Raw genomic sequence first — 22,116 nt, forward strand, 5'->3', positions numbered from 1 at the left:
TTTTGGAGCCTGGAGTGTGGCGTCCCAGGCGGGGAACCTTGGCGCTGGGCTTTGGACTGGGAGCAGAGAACTTGGCCACGGTTCTGAGAAAGCACAAGCACAGGACGTACGGGCCTGACCCTCGGGGGCAATCTCGACCTAGCCAGAGCACACAGACTACATGACCCTCGGGAATCTCAGATAAATCAGTCATCACCAAGCAAGATAAGTACCTTTGTCTATTTTCCTGGGTGTTACTCTGTCCTATTTATCTGGTCCCTCCCCTCACTTCCCAGGCTTCATTAACATTGGAATTTCCTGGGCCAGGGAGTGAAGTGCTCTGCATTTTTTTTTTTGTCTTTTCCTGACCCATTCTCCTGGCCTGAGAGAAGCAGCTACTAAAAACCCAGGGACCAAAAATCCATCTCTGACTTCCCGAAATTGGAATAAAAATACGGAACCAGCTCCAGCCAAGCTTATGAGATCCACAGTCTTGGGCTTTCATCCCTACAGGGAGCAAGGTGGTTATTATAATGCAAAGGCTTTCTGATAGTGATCTGACTGTAATTATTTTATCAGGTTACTGGAAGGACAAGTTTTCCAGGTCTGATATCTCTACCTATTAAACAGAGCCTTCACTGACACACAACGGGGAGCTGAGGGCTGAAGCTCCACCCAAACCACCTAGCCTCCTGCCAAAGGGGTCTGAAGATAGTGACACCAACCAATCTGTAGAGGTACATGTATTGGGTGCCTAAGGTACAGCTGCAGAGCCCACCTACCAAAATGCTTTAGGAATGGAGACACACCTACCTCACTGGCACTTGGGGGAAGCCTGTCAGCATCCTGCCCCCCCGGAGAGTGACCTCCTGCTGCTACTAGAATCTGGTGCACACAAGTATCACCACCACTCCTCTAAGTGAATAGGTGACAGTCTACACCACACATTTGGTGACCCAAAATCAGATTCTATTCAAGAATAATGAATGGACTCTTAGGCTTATATACCTAGTAAAAGCCCAAACCAGCTGGTAATAGGACATAAGTGATTCAAAGGCTACAACAATCAAGACAGCACAATCTAGTAGTCCTTCTACGTATATTGAAAGAAAATAAAACAAGATAAGACTCAGTGAGCAAATATAAAATAAATCATTACAATATCTTATAGATGGCTGGGAGACAGCACTTGATATCAAACCACATAAACAAGCAGACATGATTGCTTCTACAACTCCCCAGATTAAAGAATCAAAACCTTTCCCTAACTAAAATGCAATCCTAGAATTGCCAGATGCAGAATATAAAAAACTAATTTACAGAATGCTTCAAGACATTGGGGATGACCTCAGAAATGAAATAAGGCAATCTACAGAAAAAGCCAAGGAACACACTAATAAAGCACTTGAAGAAATCAAAAAGATTATTCAAGAACATAGTGGAAAAATTAATAAGTTGCAAGAATCCATGAAGAGACAGCATTCAGAAACCCAAAAGATTGACAGTAAAATGACAGAATTAGACAACTCAGTAGGAAGTCAGAGGACCAGAATCGAGCAATTGGAATGCAGAGAGGGGGAGATGGAGGATAAGGCAGTTGACACCAATATAGTTGAAGAAAAATCAGATAAAAGAATTAAAAAAAAATGAAGAAACCCAAAGAATCATGTGGGACTCTATCAAGAAGAATAACTTGCGTGTGTCTGGAGTTCCAGACAGGGAGGGGTTCCAGACAGGGAGGGATAACAGAAACTACAGAGAGAATAGTTGAAGATCTGTTGGCAGAAAACTTCCCTGACATCTTGAAAGATGAAAGGATATCTATCCAATATGCTCATCAAACCCATTAAGACTGGTCCAAAAAGAAAATCACCAAGACATATTATCATCAAACTTGCCAAAACCAAAGATAAAGAGAAAATTTTAAAAGCAGCCAGGAATGAAAGAAAGGTCTCCTACAAAGGAGAATCAATAAGAATAAATTCAGACTACTCAGCAGAAACCATGCAGTCAAGAAGGCAATGGGATGACATATATAGAGCACTGATGGAGAAAAACTGCCAGCCAAGGATCGTATATCCAGCAAAACTCTCTCTCAAATATGAAGGTAAAATTGAGATATTTACATATAAACACAAGTTTAGAGAATTTGCAAAAACCAAACCAAAGCTAAAAGAAATACTAAAGGAAACTGGTCAGAAAATCAATAATATCAGATACCAACACAACACAAGGTCACAGAACAGAACATCCGGATATCAACTCAAATAGGGAAATCACAAAAACGAATTAAGATTTATTTTAAAAAGAAAAAAAGGCTTAAAACAGGGATTCATTGAAGTCATTAGGTAAAAGATAACAATAATCAAAAAGAGGGACTAAATACAGGGGGCATAGAACTTCCATACGGAGAGGAAAACAAGGTGATATAGCACGATACAAGCTAGGTTTTTACTTAGAAAAATAGGGGTAAATATTAAGGTAACCACAAAGAGGTCTAATAATTCCGTAACTCAAAACAAAAACCAAGAAAAATATAACGATTCAGCAAACATAAATTCAAACACTATGAAAATGAGGAAAACACAATTTGTACAGAAAAAATCTCAGCACAGAAAAGTAAGTGGAAAAATGAAATTGTCAACAACACACACAAAAAGGCAACAAAATGACAACACTAAACACATACTTATCTATAATTACCCTGAATGTAAATGCACTAAATGCACCAATAAAGAGATAGAGAGTCTCAGACTGGATAAAGAAACAAGATCCGTCTATATGCTGCCTACAAGAGACACACCTTAGACTTAGAGACACAAACAATCTAAAACTCAAAGAATGGAAAAAAAATATCAAGCAAACAACAATCAAAAAAGAGCAGGAGTAGCAATATTAATTTCTGACAAAATAGACTTTAAAGTTAAATCCACCGCAAAACATAAAAAAGACACTATGTAATTATTAAAGGGACAATTGACCAGGAAGATACAACCATATTAAATATTTACACACCCAATGACAGGGCTGCAAGATATATAAAACAAACTTTAACAAAACTGAAATGTGAGATAGACAACCCCACAATTATAGTAGGAGACTTCAACATGCCACTTTCGGAGAAGGATAGGACTTCCAGGAAGAAGCGCAATAGAGACAAAGAAGACCTAATTGCTACAATCAACCAAATTGACCTCATAGACTTATACAGAACACTCCATCCAACAGCTGCAAAGTATACTTTTTTTCTAGTACACATGGAACATTCTCTAGAATAGATTACATATTAGGTCATAAAACAAAACTTTGCAGAATCCAAAACATTGAAATATTACACAGCATCTTCTCAGACCACAAGGCCATAAAAGTGGAAATCAATAACAGAAAAATCAGGGAAAAGAAATCAAGTACTTGGAAACTGAACAAGACCCTGCTCAAAAAAGACTGGGTTATGGAAGACATTAAGGAGGGAATAAAGAAATTCATAGAATGCAATGAGAATGAAAACACTTCCTATCAAAACTTCTGGGACACAGCAAAAGCAGTACTCAGAGGTCAATTTATATCAATAAATGCACATATACGTAAAGAAGAAAGAGCCAAAATCGGAGAACTGTCCCTACAACTTGAACAAATAGAAAGTGAGCAACAAAAGAATCCATCAGGCACCAGAAGAAAACAAATAATAAAAATTAGAGCTGAACGAAATGAATTAGAGAACAGAAAAACAATTGAAAGAATTAACAAAGCCAAAAGCTGGTTCTTTGAAAAAATTAACAACATTGATAAACCATTGGCCAGACTGACTAAAGAAATACAAGAAAGGAAACAAATAACCCAAATAAGAAACAAGAAGGGCCACATCACAACAGACCCAACTGAAATTAAAAGAACCATATCAGATTATTATGAAAAATTGTACTCTAAAAAATTTGCAAACCTAGAAGAAATGGATGAATTCTTGGAAAAACTCTACCTACCTAAACTAACACAATCAGAAGTAGAACAACTAAATAGACGCACAACAAAAAAAGAGATTGAAAAGGTAATCAAAAAACTCCCAACAAAAAAAGCCCTGCTCCGGACGGATTCACTGCAGAGTTCTACCAAACTTTCAGAGAAGAGTTAACACCACTACTACTAAAGGTATTTGAAAGCATAGAAAAGGATGGAATACTACCTAACTCATTCTATGAAGCCACCATATGCCTGATACCAAAACCAGGTAAAGACAACACAAAAAAGAAAAATACAGACCTGTATCCCTCATGAACATAGATGCAAAAATCCTCAACAAAATTCTAGCCAATAGAATTCAACAACATATCAAAAAAATAATCCACTATGACCAAGTGGGATTTATACCAGGTATGCAAGGTTGGTTCAATATTAGAAAAACCATTAATGTAATCCACCATACAAACAAAACAAAAGACAAAAACCACATGATCTTATCAATTGATGCAGAAAAGGCATTTGACAAAGTCCAACACCCAATCATGATAAAAACTCTCAGCAAAACAGGAATTGAAGGAAAATTCCTCAACATAATAAAGGGCATCTATACAAAGCCAACAGCCAGCATTATTCTAAATGGAGAGAGACTGAAAGCATTTCCCTTGAGAATGGGACCCAGACAAGGATGCCTTTTATCACTGCTCTTATTCAACATTGTGCTAGAGGTCCTAGCCAGAGCAATTAGGCTAGACAAAGAAATAAAGGGCATCTGGATTGGCAAGGAAGAAGTAAAATTTTCTCTATTTGCAGATGACTTGATCTTATATACAGAAAACCCTAAGGAATCCTCCAGAAAACTACTGAAACTAATACAAGAGTTCGGCAGAGTCACAGGTTAGAAGATAAACATACAAAAATCACTTGGATTCCTCTACATCAACAAAAAGAACATCGAAGAGGATATCACCAAATCAATAGCATTCACAGTAGCCCCCAAGAAGAAAAAATACTCAGGAATAAATCTTACCAAAGATATAAAAGACCTATACAAAGAAAACTACAAAGTACTAGTGCAAGAAACTAAAAGGGACCTACATAAGAGGAAAAACATACCTTGCTCATGGATAGGAGACTAAACATAGTAAAAATGTCTATTGTACCAAAAGCCATCTATACATACAATGACCTCCAATCCAAATACCAATGACATTTTTTAATGTGATGGAGAAACAAATCACCAACTTCATATGGAACGGAAAGAAGCCCCGGATAAGTACAGCATTACTGAAAAAGAAGAAGAAAGTGGGAGGCCTTGCTCTACCTGATTTTAGAATCTATTATACAGCCACAGTAGTCAAAACAGCCTGGTACTGGTACAACGACAGGCACATAGGCCAATGGAACAGAATTGAGAACCCCTAATCCATCCACATATGAGAAGCTGATATTTGACAAAGGCTCAGTGTCAGTTAATTGGGGAAAAGATAGTCTTTTTAACAAATGGTGCTGGCATAACTGGATATCCATTTGCAAAAAAATGAAACAGGACCCATACCTCACACCATGCACAAAAACTAACTCCAAGTGGATCAAAGACCTAAGCATAAAGACTAAAACAATAAAGATCATGGACGAAAAAATAGGGACAACTTTAGGAGCCCTATTACAAGGCATAAACAGAATACAAAATATTACCAAAAATGACGAAGAGAAACCAGGTAACTGGGAGCTCCTAAAAATCAAACACCTATGCTCATCTAAAGACTTCACCAAAAGAGTAAAAAGACCACCTACAGACTGGGAAAGAATTTTCAGCTATGACATCTCCGACCAGTGCCTGATCTCTAAAATCTATATGATTCTGTTAAAACTCAACCACAAATAGACAAACGATCCAATCAAAATTGGGCAAAGGATATGACCATGCACTTCACTAAAGAAGATATTCAGGCAGCTAACAGATACAGGAGAAATGCAAATTAAAACTAGGATGAGATTCCATCTCACTCCAACAAGGCTGGCATTAATCCAAAAAACACAAAATAATAAATGTTGGAGAGGCAGCGGAGAGATTGGAACTCTTATACACTGCTGGTGGGAATGTAAAATGGTACAACCACTTTGGAAATCCATCTGGCCTTTTCTTAAAAAGTTAGAAATAGAACTACAATACAACCCAGAAATCCCGCTCCTCGGAATATAACCTAGAGAAACAAGAGCCTTCACACGAACAGATATATGCACACCCATGTTTATTGCAGCATTGTTTACAATAGCAAGAAGCTGGAAGCAACCAAGGTGTCCCTCAATGGGTGAACGGTTAAATAAATTATGGTGTATTCACACAATGGAATACTATGCATCAACAAAGAACAGTGAAGAATCTGTGAAACATTTCATAACATGGAGGAACCTAGAAGGCATTATGCTGACTGCAATTAGTCAGAGGCAAAAGGACAAATATTGTATAAGACCACTATTATGAGATCTTGAGAAATAGTATAAACTGAGAACACATTCTTTTGTGGTTACGAGAGGGGGGAGGTAGGGAGGGTGGGAGAGGGTTATTTACTGATTAAATAGTAGATAAGAACTACTTTAGGTGAAGGGAAGGGCAATACCCAATATAGGGAAGGTCAGCTCAACTGGACTGGACCAAAAGCAAAGAGGTTTCCTGAATAAACTGAACACTTTGAAGGTCAGTGGAGCAAGGGCATGGGTTTGGGGACTATGGCTTAAGTGGACTGCTAAGTCAATTGGCAAAATAAATTGTATGAAGAAAACATTCTGCATCCCACTTTGAAGTGTGGCATCTGGGGTCTTAAATGTTAACAAGCGGCCATCTAACATGCATCAGTTGGTCTCAACCCACCTGGATCAAAGGAGAATGAAGAACACCAAGGTCACACGATAACTATGAGCCCAACACAGAAAGGGCCACATGAGCTAGAGACTTACATCATCCTGAGACCAGAAGAACTAGGAGGTGCCCAGCCACAACTGATGACTGCCCTGACAGGGAGCACAACAGAGAATCCCTGAGGGAGCAGGAGAACAGTGGGATGTAGACCCCAAATTCTCATAAAAAGACCAGACTTAATGGTCTGACTGAGACTAGAAGTATCCCGGGGGTCATGTTTACCAAACCTTCTGTAGGCCCAGGACAGGAACCAGTCCTGAAGACAACTCATCAGACATGGAAGGGACTGGACAATGGGTTGGAGAGAGATGCTGATCAAGAGTGAGCTACTTGTATCAGGTCGACACTTGAGACTGTGTTGGCAGCTCTTGTCTGGAGGGGAGATGGGAGGGTAGAGAGGGTTAGAAACTGACAAAACGGTCACGAAAGGAGAGACTGGAAGGAGGGAGCGGGCTGACTTATCAGGGGGAGAGTAAATGGGAGTATGTAGTAAGGTGTATATAAGTTTATATGTGACAGACTGACTTGATTTGTAAACTTTCACTTAAAGCACAAGAAAAATTATTTAAAAAAATACTGAATGAGAGAAGATACTGACAGAAAACAGAGATCTAGGAGATACACGAAGTGGAGGCCCCCGTCAACAAATGTGAACAGTGTTGCCATCTTGAAGCACAGCCAGCAACGAGCTCAGACAGGAAAGATGGGAAAGCAACTTCACAAAGCTCACAACAGGACATAGAACCCTTGGTAACCAGAAATACAAGCTTTTCCATACCTCACCCTTCTGCCCCATATGGCGCTTCCCTCCTTTTACTTGGGCCCCCACAAAGCAGCCAAGGCTAGAGCATCCCCCAACACTCAGGCACACCTCCATCCCAGATTTCCATTGCACGTCCTCTACCACCACTCAACCAATTGCTGAATGGTGGGAAGTAAGCCTGTACCACACCCCATCTGACACCCCCGCCCAACTGGTGAGGGGTTGTGAATATTTGCACACCTCTGGAACAACATCAGAAGGCAAAAAACACCCACCCAGTATACCTTCACCCACCTCACCAAATCAGTGTAGAAAGAAGTGGGCTCACCCTGCCTGGTGTTGCCTTGCCAGTCAGAGAAGGTGGTGAAAGCTATCATACCAGAGACAAGCAAGCAGCAAAGAATGTCCAGCCTACCTACCCTGAGATGAAAACAAAAGAGAAAAACAGGATGAAACAAATAAATATACAATCAATATATAAAGAAAATAAGACCTTAATATCTTGGAGACAGCAGGACAAGATGGCTCCAGCAAGTGACCAAAATAAAGAATCAGATAAACTTCTGGTAGAAGAAAAGGCAATGGAACTACCTAGTAATTCAAAATACCAATATTTAGAGCTTTCCAAGACATTAGGAAAGAGATTAAGAAAAACACAGGGGAAAAAAAAGAAAAAATTCACAAAATCATGGAAAAAAGAGATGAAACCAACAAAAACATACTCAAAATCAAGGAAAACAAAGACAAAAATATACAAGAATTCAGGAAAATCACAATAAATAAACAATTAGAAACCATGCAAAAGAAAAAAAAAAGGCAAATCTAAATCAAAAAGATAACAAAAGTTCAGAAATAGACAACTTAATAGAAGGTTAAAAGCAAATTTGAAACAATAGAAGACAGAATCAAGTATATTGAAGGCAAACATATGTACACCACTTTCTCTGAGGAAAAATTAGAGAAGACAATGAAGAAAAATTAAGAATTATGTGGGACATAATCAAGAGCAAAAAATTTGCATATGATTGGAGTATAAGAACAGGGAGAGAAAGTGGAAAACACAGAGAAGGTTGTTGAAGATTTACTGACAGAAAACTTCCAAATATCATGGAAGAAGAAAACCTGACCATCTAATAAGCTCAGAAAATCAGATAGCCCCATATATGATGAACTACAAAAGAATGTCACAACAATACATCATAATCACACTTGCCAAAACCAAAACAAAGAAGGAATCCTGAAAGCAGATATAGAAAAACGAAAAGTCACTTATAAAAGGGAAAAATAAGATTAAACTCTGATTACTTGGCAAAAACAATGCAGGTAAGAAGGTGATAGGATGACATATATAAAACCTCGAATTGATAAAAATGCAAACTAAGAATAATATATCCTGCAAGACTCTCCAATACAATAGCAAAATAAGTACATATCCAGATAAACAGAAGTTGAGGTAATTCTAAAAAACCAAACAAATATTGAGGGCAGACCTTATGTTAGAGAACTAGCAACATCAGACAACACCAGAGTCTGGGACATAGGTCAGCATCAGCCAGATACCAACCTAGATAAAGAACTCTTAATATTAAAATAAAGCTAAAGACTTAGAAAGGAAAACAGAAATGTCAATCAGTAAATGATGACAGTGTCAAAACAATAAAAAGGAGAATAAATGGGGTAAACATAGAATTTTCAGATGGAGAGGAAGTCAAGGCAATATCAAGCAATAAACAACTGATTCAGACTTAGGAAGATATGGGGAAATTTCAAGGAAACCACAAAGAAAGTTAACAAACTTAACCATCCAAATAAAAAAAGAAGAAACACACAAAAATTCAGTAAACACAAAACCTACACAAACGAAAGAAAATCCACAAACAAAAGGAACGCAGCACAGGAAAGTAAGAGCAACAAAGAAAACATCAGCACCACAAAAGAAAAGCACAACATGAAGGCAATAAATGCATACCTGTCTATCAATAATCACACTGAATGTTAATGGCTTAAATGCACCCATAAAGAGACAGAGAGTGTCAGAATGGATTAAAAAAAAAAGATTCATCAATATGTTGTCTACAAGAGACATATCATTGACACAAGACATAAACATAATAAAAATTAAAAGAAAGAAAAACTATATCAAGCAAGCAGTAACCAAAAAAGAGTAGGTGTAGCAATATTACTCTCAGATAAATAAGACTTTAAGGTAAAATCGATCATCTAGACAAGGGAGGACATTATATAATGATTGAGATGACAATCAACCAAGAACACATAATCTTAATAAATGTCTATGCACTCAATGACAGGGTTCTAAAATACATAAAAAGAATTCTAAGAGCAAGGAAAAAAGAAATGTTCAGTTCCACAATAATAGTACAAGACTTCAACACATCACTAGGTGAAGGACAGAACATCTAGAAAGAAACTCAGCAAAAATACAGAACATCTAAAGGCCATGATCACCCAACCTGACCTCAGAGGTGTATGTAGAACACTCCACCAAACAGCAGCGAAGTGTGCATTTTTTCAAAACATATGAAACATTCTCTAGAATAGACCACATTTTAGCACAAAACAAGCCTCAATAAAATCCAAAACATCAAAATAATACAAAACATTCTCTCTAATCACACCACCATAAAAGTAGAAAACAACAATAAGAAGAGCAAGGGAAAAATCAAATACATGAAACCTGAATAACATCTTGCTTAAAAACCATTGGCTAAAAGAAGAAATCAAGAGGGAATCAAAAAATTCCCAGAATCACATGAGAATGTAAACTTGTCCTATCGAAGCTTTTGCAACACAGCAAAGGCAGTGTTCAGAGGTCAACTTATAGCAATAAATGCACACATCAAAAGAGAAGGACAAATCAAAATGAAAATGTTAGCACTATGACTCAAACAAGTAGAAAGAGAATAGCAAAAAGAGGCCAGAGGCAATAGAAGAAAGGAAGTAATAAGGATTGGAGCAGAAATAAATGAAATAACAGGAAAAAAAAAAAAATAGAAAGAACCAACAAGACAAAAACTTCGCTGCTTGAATAGATCAAAAAATTTGGCAAACCATTGGACAAGCTGACAAGAGAAAAGCAGAAGAGGAAAACACCCAAATAAGCTGAGATGAGAGACTTTACAACAGAAATAACGAAAACAAATATCACACCAGAATACTATGAAAAATTGTACTCCAACAAATTTGAGAAACGAGAGGAAATGGACAAATTTCTAGAAACACACTACCTACCTAAACTAACAAAAACTGAGATAGAAAATCTGAAAAATGCATAACAAGAGAAGAGATTGAATGGGGTAAAAATAAAATAAAATAAAAAACTCCCAACAAAGAAAAGCCCTGGTCTGGACAGCTTCACTGGAGAATTCTACCAAACGTTTAGAGAAGAGATCACACCAGTGCTATTCAAACTATTTCAGAGCATAGGAATGCGGGAAATCTCCCAAATTCATTCTATAAAGCCAGTATAACCCTGATACCAAAGCCAGGAAAACACACAAATTTAAAAAATAAAAATGCAGACCAATATCTCTCATGAATACAAAAGCAAAAATGCACAGCAAAATTCTAACTAATAGATTTCAGCATCACATTAAAAAAGTAATACACCCCTACCACGTGAGATTCATACCAGATATGCAAGGTTGGTTCAACATTAGAAAATCAATCAACATAATCCATCATATAAATAGAAAAAAGAAAAAATCGCATAACACAGAAGACATTTGATAAAGCTCAACACTTATTCCTGATAAAACTCTCAATAAAATAGGAATAGTAGAGAAATTCCTCAACATAATAAAGGACATCTATGCAAAACCAAAAGCCAACATCATTCTCAGTGGAGAGAGGCTGAAAGCATTCCCCCTTAGAACATCAGCAAAACAAGGAGGCCCTTTATTGCCACTCCTATTTAACCTTGTGCTGGAAGTCCTAGCTAGAGCAATAAGGCAAGAAAAAGAAATAATGTCATCCAAACTGAAAAGGAATTGGCAAAACTATCCCTATTCGCAGATGATATAATCCTACACATAGACAATACCAAATAGTCCATAAGGAAACTACTGGAATAAGAAAATCTAAACAATATACATTAAGGATACATACATACATAATTAAACTATTTTTAATTGTGATTAAAAACTTAGCATTGGGATTACTTCTGAGAAGAGGTGGAGAAATGTCATCAGAGAAGAGCAATCAGGTAGTTTCAATGATATTGATAATATACTAGGTAAGAGGCCATAAGATTTATAAATAATTGCATATGTTGCTGGATATACATGAAAAATTACACATCAAAAATAAGAAAAGTTCTAAAACCTTTCTTTTAGTTAAAAAAGTAAAACCTTGTTAAGAGTAGATTATGTTCCATATTACATTAAGAAAATTCTTTCTGTTTTCTGGTTTGGGGATGTGTCTGGATGGGCTGTAGACTGAGAAAAGCATTTTTTTTTACATGAAAATGAAAAAACCAAAACTTTATTTTTACCAAAACAAATCATTACTAAGTGTTTACATTAAAACATATTTAAATTTAATACAACTTTTAGAGAACATGCTGCTTATGTAAAATAACACATTTCTTTTCATAAATTCAATTTCATGGAGATAAAATCAGAACCTCTATCTAATCTTTTAAGAATTGCAAAAATGCACATAATTGCTAATGAGGAAAACATTGTTTATAACTTAGATTAATGTTATTTTCAAACCCACGTGAGCATACTATCTGTCCTCTAATCAAGAGCTAGAATGAGTTTTCTTCATCAACCACATCCTATCTACCAAAATTGCTCACCGATGGTGTCTCAAACCAAACACAATATCATGTCCCACTAAAATCTGCAGAATTACAAATGCATAGGCATTGCCCAGAAGAAGAGAAATAATCTTAAACACAAAGTACATAGTGGAGCTTAAAAAAAACTGTTGTGCTAATAGAATAATGAATAGTAAAATTTTAAAACCGTACTTTTGGCCTCAGAAATTTGTTCTAAGGATTGGCCTAATGGTTTTCTCATTAATTTAAATAATACAAAATTTTCCAAAATAGCTTGTTTTTTTTCTCTTTTTAAAAGGAAAAAACAGAAGAATTTCTTTTAAGTCTTGTTTCAGCATGTACTGAGAAAAATAAAATTACAATGTGAGCTTAGTTTTACTTTTATTTATAAAATAAAAAATACAAATGCCCTTCATCCAGCCTCCAGAATGTCTCTATTAGTTTAATTCTAACCTCAAAGAGTAATTTATTCTACATTTTGGATGTGTTTGCATCAATAAAGAGAAGTATTCCTCGAGAATTCACTGAATTGCCTTAATCGCTCCTTGTGATCATTGTGATCATTTATCGCCTATATTTTGCTTTAGAATTAGCAACGATATTTTCAGTGTGGACACAAATTCTTACTCTACCTGTGGTTAACTTTGTACTCCAGATTTTTTTCCATAGCTTTTTTCATCTCAGAATTTCTCAGGGTATATATCAGAGGATTCAACATGGGAGTGATAACTGTAAAAACCACAGTCATGGATTTGTCAATAGGAAAGTTGGAAACAGGTCTAACATATATGAAGATACATGGGACAAAAAAAAGGACAACCACTGTGATGTGGGAGCTGCAGGTAGACAGGGCTTTGTGCCTCCCTTCCTGACTGTGAGTCTTCAGGGATCTTAGGATAACCCCATAGGAGATTAGTAGAAGGATAAAAATTGCCATACAGATGGCTCCACCATTGGCAACAACAGTGAGCCTTATAAAATAGGTGTCAGAGCAAGCAAGTTCCAACAACGGGTACATGTCACACATGAAGTGATCAATGACATTGGGGCCACAGAAGGGGAGTCTGTGCACAAAGAGAAGTTGAATCACAGAGTGCAAAACTCCTCCAACCCAGGCCACCACCAGCAAGAGAATGCAAAACCGTGGATTCATGACGGTCAAATAGTGCAGTGGCTTACAGATGGCCACATAGCGGTCATAGGCCATTGCCACCAGAAGAAAGACCTCAGCACCACTAAATAAGTGTTCTATAAAGAGCTGGCCCATGCAAGCTGGGAAGGAAATAGTCTTTTTATCACAGAGTAAGTCTAGAATCATTTTGGGGGAAATGGCAGTGGAATAAACAGCATCCATAAGTGACAGATAGGCAAGGAAGAAGTACATGGGAGAGCCCAGGAGGGGGCTGACAATAATAGTCATGACAATAAGCAGGTTGCCCACCATTGTCACAATGTAGATGAGCAGAAACATGACAAATAACACTTTTTGGCCCTCAGGGTCCTGAGTGAGTCCCAGGAGAACAAATTCTGTTACACTGTTACTGTATCCCATTTACTCTTCTATAAGACCTGCTTCAGAGATGAGAGCTCAGAAAAACAAGACCTGTAATGAAATCATGGACATCACTGTGAATATATGCATTAGGTCATGGAGCTCTTCTTCACTATTAATCTTGTACTGTGGCTTATTCACAATAAACATTTAGAAATATCTACTGAGTTTCTCTTTCAAAGATCCCAGTATGTCTTCCCTTAAGAATTCTACTTATTCTCAGATGACTGGATTGGGCCTATGATTACGAGGTTCTGTCTATAAATCTTAGTGGACCTTCTGTAGAGAAGATCAGTCAGAGGTCCGACAGCCTTTCATTCATTTAATACTCCTTTTTTAAAACATGACAGTTCTTGGCACAGAGATCAGCAATGACAAAGAGGGAAAGGATTTCTGCTCTCAAGAAACATTCTCTAGTGATGAAGATAAACTCTAAACAAATAAATTGACATAGAATCAGTACTTAGAGTTGGTAGTATTTGTGGTGAGTCCCTTTACAATATGATCTATACAGCACCAAAAATAACCCCTTTTCAGGAATATCTCACTAAATATTATGATATTCCACTCTTAGAAGTTTGGTCCTTTATGCCTCAAATGTTTTTCTGTCTTTATGAATCTCCCATTAAATTTGAAGGGGCTGGAATTTGAAATGTATCAGATAACTATGAAATTATTTAGTATATTATTCCCTGTACAAATTATTGGGCCATAGATTGAATGTCTCTTCTTAAGGATCCATAGTGCCTTCCATTCTCACTTTGCTTATCCCACAACTCCTAACACACTTCTATACCCTATTGACATACAGTCAGTATCTTGAGTTGGTTGTATTTGTGGTGAGTACCCTTGCAATATACTCTATATTTTCAGCAAACATTTTTGAACTGAAGTTAACTGACATATAACAACTAACAACTAGTACATTAGCAGCCAGCATTTTTCAAATCCATTGCATGTGAGCTGGGTAGCCATGGGGGAGAAAATAGAGGCTGTAAAGAGAGGTAGAGGACAACAGAAGAGGGTTTAATATGTAATACTTCTTAGGCGCTGAGAGTGGTCAGAATTAGAACTTCAATATCCACATTCCGAAAAGCAACATACATAAAGGAAAAATCCAAACTCAGTGTAAGAAGGTATGAGTTTTATTTATTTGCTATATTTTCTAGATTTAGTCTCAAATCTGTCTCAATTTACTCATTGAAAAATAAAGATTCAAACTAGATGATCTTAGAATCCTTTCTAGTCCAACTGTCTGTGATACTATCAGTGAAACGCCATCTTATTTTATTCTGCTGGATGTTTCTGTTTATATATTTGTAACTAAACAACAATCTCCAAGCTCATCAATGTTACTTTAAAAAATGCTAGTCGGTGTTGGAATTTGATCATTCAAGTGACCAAATAATGGTTAGCTTTCTCACTCAGTGTGCGCCTGTTTAAGGCCCAGGACACCCTTGGAAAGAGCGCACAGCACAGTGACGAATAATGCGTACTCTGGGGCAACGCTGTCTGTGTTTGAATTCCGCCTTCACCGCTTACTATCTCTGTGACCTTGTGCAACTTCATAAACCTCTTCGTGCCTCAGTTTCATAATTTGTAAAACGGGAAACCAGTCATACATATCTCTGAAATTTGTGCGTGTGTGTGTTTTTATATGCAAAGTGCCTAGAGCACTGTTGGATCCTGATAAAGAATCAATAAACAACACCTTTTTATTATTGTCCTTGACTGTTTCTCTATGGACATTTCATCAGAATAAATCTTCTGGATCTTTTTCACATTAGGAATAAGCATACTTCTTATAAAAATAATATTATATACCTGTAACTCACAGACACACAGTTTTGGACATAGGATAAAACTGTGCATTATAAGAACTATCTATTTTGTTGTATATGTGTCATAATATATACCTGTCATGGTATGTATATTAATGAATGTTAAGCAGAAAAAAAGGAAAAACTTGTACCCATGGATCAGATGGAGACCTAAAGAGTAGAAAATGAAAGAAAAGAAGACTCAAAACAGGAAGCAGAGAAATTATATTTAAAAAATTACTATACACAGGTAATGGGGATATTAATGTGTTAAGTGGGGTTAGCTTTCTTAAGAAATCTTCAGAAAGACTACTTCTAGTGAAAGAGTGCTGGAAGGTCAACCTCTGAGGCTTCCTGAATTTACTCAGGAGGCTTTCTGGGAAGCCATTACAAATAAACACAGAGCCCATCCTAGAAAATAAAGAATGAAAAAGGAAAGGAAATGAAAGGAAGGGGAAAAGGGAGACAAGAGTAAAACAAACAAACAAAAAAAGAAGAGCAGAGGAGAGAAGATGGGAGGGGAGGAGAGAAGGAAAGAGAAAGGAAGGGAAGGAAAAGAAGAAAAAGAAAAGAAAATTCAAAGGAAAAAAAAGAACATTGATCCCTCCGAGGACCTAGCACTTCTGGTTAAAGACAAACTCAGATAAGACAGAACAGTACATATACAGATACAAACACAATCTCTAGGATTGTTCATTCTTGCAGAAAATTGCCAAATTACTACTTCTCAAACGTAGACAAGCTGATTTCATTTATATGGATTTGGTTGAGGGGAAAGAACCTATGCAGAAGAATTCTGAGCTTTCTTTTAGAAACCAGCTGTAATGAGCACTCTGTATGTCTGGGTGATTCAGGAGTTCTATCATTTTTGAAGCTGTAGATTAATAAAGGCACAGCTATTGAAGAACATAATGGTAAAGATAGTTTATATCTAATTGTTTTTTAACTACTTATTTTCTGCAAGGTCTAGTGTCCTTAATGTTATTAATAATCAATGCTGGATTTCACTGAAATAAATATTCTATTGCCCAGCTAAATTACTTCCATGTAAAACAATCAGTATGTGAAGTATCCACTATAATTTCACTCCTCAAAGATTTGATACTATAAAAACTAAAATAATTACTAGGCTGTCAACTTAAACCAAAAGTTTACACCTTTCTAGAAGAAAAATCATTTAACTTATTTTTATAAGGACATGGCTTTTTACAAATATTAATTAAAATGCCATAGTAACAAAAATAACTTCTATATAGTACATTACAATTACAGATTTATAAGTCTCTCTAAGCGGCAGTAGGCAAGGTACTTCCTGTTCACCAGTTTCTTTTAGTATAAATTTTTAAAAAAACATATATATTACTATGGTTGTTGTCAAAATTTTGTATATATACAAAAAGATATACATAAGTAAATATAATATATACATACTTATGTAAGGTTGTTGTCATCATTTAAAACATTCACACTTAAAAGCACATATCAAACTTCCAGACATAACAGACATTTTTTTACACCTTGACACACTTGATATAATACATAGCTTTAAATTTTCTAGTTCACATATGGAGCCTTGGTGGTGCAGTGGTTAAGAGTATGGCTGTTAACTAAAAGGTCGGTAGTTTGAATCCACCAGCTGCTCTTTGGAAACTCTATGGAGTAGCTCTACTCTGTCCTTCAGGGTCGCTATGAGTTAAAATCCACTTGACAACAATGGGTTTGGTTTTTTGATTTAGCTCAAATACATCTAAATTAATTATAAATCTTTATTAACGTATCGCATATCCTACGAACCAAGGTGACCGACCTACTGAATTCGTTGTAATGCACAGCATGCTTCTTTTGTTTTCTGGCAAACGGACAGTAAACGTCTATCTGATAAAATACTAAAGCGGAATAGACTGTGTAGGTTCTGGTTATTTTCTGTGTTTCTCTTGCTTAATTTTACCAGTTAGCAATAAACCTAAAGAAATATTTTTGAGAAACGAGCTCTATTTCTATATATCATGTAATATTTTTAATGAGTGTCCTCCTTCAAATGTTTCAAAATCTCACCTCTTGGTTCTTGTCCTTGGTCCTGAAAATCAGGGCTTCTTGAGAGTAATCGTACATACCTCATGTATTTATCTGAAATCACAGAACGCATGGCAATGTGCGTCTGATCAGTGGGCCCAGAAATAGTTCCAAGTGGTTACACTCTTCACACTTCCTCACAAGCTACCCATCATACCATTTTTTTTTTCAGATAACTGTAGAAGTGTATATATAGATGCCTGGAAAATGAAGACTTTTAAAAATAATAGTAAACAGTTGAACATTCTCACCTGTTGGGAAAATGTGCTAGAAGAACAATGAGGGTGCCACGTTTCCATGACTATGAAAAACTGGGCAAATTAATGGAAATTAACCTGGCCAAGCTCATTATTTAGTGACACAAAGTAAAAATCACTGAAATTAGTTATTTGAATTTTTCTTTCTTAATCAATTATAATGAAGCAAACAAAAGTTTTTGACTGAGGATTTAGGGTCATGCTCATGTCTCCCTCCTTATTAATTCTGTACCTAACAAGGCAAAGGCTGGGATTTAGCTTCCCAGAAAAGCCAATGACAGAGCTTCTCACAGATAGGAACAGAACTTTTCAGACATTCAGTCATTGAAAAAGCATATCAAAGACCATGTCTTTCCTCACTGGAATAATGCTCCTACATCTCTCCAACTGCACTCCAGAAAGTCATGACCTTCCAGGAATTCCTACAAGCAATGAGAGACATGTATCAAGAGAAAATATCACAAAAAAACCATTTACAGGACTAGATGCCAATTAAAGAGAGTCTCCAGCCTGGACAGGAATTTGAATTTTCGGAAATCTCTTGCGTCATTCTATCTGGAAATAATTCTTCCATTTATATGTGCAGACGTAGTGTGTGGCTTTTTACCTCATCACTATTTTAAATGAAAGACAATGCAAGTTCATTATGAATTAGTTTATTAGAATATTTGGAAAAAATTCAAATGAAATTTCCTCTCCTGGAAGGTTTTCTTCCCTAGACATCCTAGAGGAAAAAGGCTTGAGTCTTGCTAAGAAAAAGTAGCAGACAAGCAAGTAATGAGAAAAGTCTGTAATGTGAAGAGAAAATTCTAAAATAAAGTGAATACTAAATTATGAATTTTATATTAGTAAATCTTTAGATAAAATGTTGTTGTTGTTGTTGTTAGATGCCATCGAGTCGGTTCCGACTCATAGAAACCCAATGCACAACAGAACGAAACACCGCCTGATTCTGAGCTATTCCTACGATAGTTGTTATGCCTGAGCTCATTGTTGCAGCCACTGTGTCAATCCACCTCCTTGAGGGTCCTCCTCTTTTCCACTGACCCTGTACTCTGCCAAGCATGATGTTCTTCTCCAGAGACTGATTCCTCCTGACAACACCTTCAAAGTATGTAAGACGCAGTTTCACCAGCCTTGCCTCTAAGGAGCATTCTGGCTGTACTTCTAAATCAGGTCTGTTCTTTCTTTTGGCAGTCCATGGTATATTCAATATTCTTCGCCAACACCACAATTCAAAGGCATCAATTCTTTGGTCTTCCTTATTCATTGTCCAGCTTTCACATGCATATGACGTGATTGAAAATACCATGGCTTGGGCTAGGCCCACCTTAGTTTTCAAGGTGACATCTTTGTTCTTCAACACTTTGAAGAGGTCCTTTGCAGCAGATTTGCCCAATGCAACGCATCTTTTGATTTCTTGACTGCTGCTTCCATAGCTGTTGATTGTGGATCCAAGTAAAATGAAATCCTTGACAATTTCAATCTTTTCTCCATTTATCATGATGTTGCTCATTGGTCCACTTGTGAGGATTTTTGTTTTCTTTGTGCTGAGGTGCAATCCATACTGAAGGCTGTGGTCTTTGATCTTCATTAGTAAGTCCTTCAAAAAAGTCCTTCAAGTCCTCTTCAATTTCAGCAAGCGAGGTTGTGTTATCTGCATAATGCAGGTTGTTTGAGTCTTCCTACAATCCTGATGCCCCGTTCGTCTTCATATAGTCCAGCTTCTCGTATTATTTGCTCAGTATACAGATTGAATAGGCTTGAAGAAAGAATACAACCCTGACTCACACCTTTCCTGACTTTAAGCCAATCAGTACCCCCTTGTCCTGTACGAACAACCGCCTCTTGATTTATGTAAAGGTTCCTCATGAGCACAATTAAGTGTTCTGGAATTCCCATTCTTCGCAATGTTATCCATAGTTTGTTATGACCCACACAGTCAAATGTCTTTGTATAGTCAAGAAAACACAGGTAAACATCCTTCTGGTATTCTCTGCTTTCAGCCAGGATCCATCTGACATCAGCAATGATATCCCTGGTTCCACGTCCTCTTCTGAAACCGGCCTGAGTTTCTGGCAGTTCCCTGTCGATATACTGCTGCAGCCATTTTTGGATGATCTTCAGCAAAATTTTGCTTGGATGTGATATTAATGATATTGTTCCATAGTTTCCACATTTGGTTGGATCACCTTTCTTGGGAATAGGCATAAATATGGATCTCTTCCAGTCAGCTGGCCAGGAAGCTGTCTTCCACATTTCTTGGCATAGACAAGTGAGCACTTCAGGTGTTGCATCTGTCTGTTGAAACATTTCAATTGATATTCCATCAATTCCTGGAGCCTTGTTTTTCGCCAATGCCTTCAGAGCAGCTTGGACTTCTTCCTTCAGTACCATTGGTTCCTGATCATATGCCACCTCTTGTTATGTTTGAACATTGACTAATTCTTTAGGTAAAGTAGATAATATTTATTCCAAAATGAAGGGAGAACAAGTCCCAGGCTCTCATGCGTTACTATATTCCCAGTAGAGGAAGGCCTTACTCTAACTGTCAGAGGCATTATATCCAATAAACCTTATGGCTCAGAGGCAGAGAACATTGGGACTAGGTAAGTTGCTGAAATTTACCTTCTAATTATTGAAAAGGCAGGTAATCACAGTTGTGCACTTCTGGATTGGAGCAGATGCTGTTGATCTAAGCCTGAATCTAGATCAGCTGGAACCATACTGATCTATTTCTCAAACACCATCAGCAATTGCTTTCATGAATAGTCACAACATGAAGATTTAACTCCCGATCCAAGAGGATGTGTCTTAATCACTTCATTCTTTGTTGGACCAAGACTCAACTTGACTAGGACTTCAAACTGGCACCTTAACTTTGAGTGAGCTAAATTTTGCTTGCATGCATGGCTCCTTTACACAAAATTGATACACTTTATCAACTAACCCTGAAGCTTTCCATAACCTTGAAGTTTATAGTTACGATGACCAATTATTAAGTACATTTATAGTTTGAAAAGTTTTTAGTTGAGTTTTTTGTCATTTGCAACCAAAAGCGTCCTAACAGAAACACCCTGATCTTAAACGCATATATGAATTTAGGTTACTTTATGTGTATGAGTGTGTTTTTGGAGCAGTATCACTTGACTTTAATTTTACATTATAGTCTCTCTTCTTATTGGCAACAGTTCATTAATCTTCCAAAATTTTAATTGAATTTCCATGTTTTCTGCTTCCAAATGAACTTTTAGAATTAGAGAAATGTTAGGCATAGTTATATGTAGAAAAAAGGGAAATATGTATTTACACTTTTCCCCAGGGATTGACTTAGAATATTATCACACTTTTGTGAAATAAAATTTAGACAGGATCATACTCAAAGTAAGTTAACTCATTACATTCTTCTGACAGTCCATGGTATTTTAAATATCTTTTGCTGACACCACAATTCAGATGTACTAATTCTCCTTTTGTCTTTGCACATCTTTTGCATTAGAAAGCCATAATCCTAATGCTCAGATAACTTTGGAAATGTCTCTTATACGAACATTTGCACATGGAGACACTGGCAGAAGTCTAATACTGCCACCCAGTGATGAACATTAGGAGGCAGGATTCAATATTTCCCTGATACACTGGTAACATGCATGCTATTTGAAAGACAGCTAGTGTAAGGTCATTGGAATTCATAGGGACACAAGGAAATGACATCCTGAGTGCCCTTTACATCATGCTTGATATCAGAGAGTCATTCACTAAAAGACTGAGCAGCATAACAAAACTCCTTAATAAAAACAAAACTGTACATACAGATACATGGCCAGGGATGTGGCTCAGGGGAAGTATACCATATTCATAAGCATAATTTTCAGAACAAACGAAGCCTCTGTCAAGATTTCCATTTCTGTTTTTGAGTGATATGACTGTGATGTTCACTTTCTGAAAGAAAAACAAAATCCTTTGTTTTCCAAAGAGAGTTCTTAAATAAAAG

The 22,116-nt window shown here is 36.8% G+C and overlaps 1 pseudogene; it reads right to left on the reverse strand.

Moving 5' to 3' along the window:
• Positions 1 to 6,481: 6,481 nt before the first annotated feature.
• On the reverse strand, positions 6,482 to 15,537 carry LOC100655340 (olfactory receptor 4A5-like; annotated as a pseudogene).
• Positions 15,538 to 22,116: the final 6,579 nt, after the last annotated feature.

This window comes from Loxodonta africana, unplaced genomic scaffold, assembly GCF_030014295.1.
Source record: "Loxodonta africana isolate mLoxAfr1 unplaced genomic scaffold, mLoxAfr1.hap2 scaffold_85, whole genome shotgun sequence".
Lineage (NCBI taxonomy): Eukaryota > Metazoa > Chordata > Mammalia > Proboscidea > Elephantidae > Loxodonta > Loxodonta africana.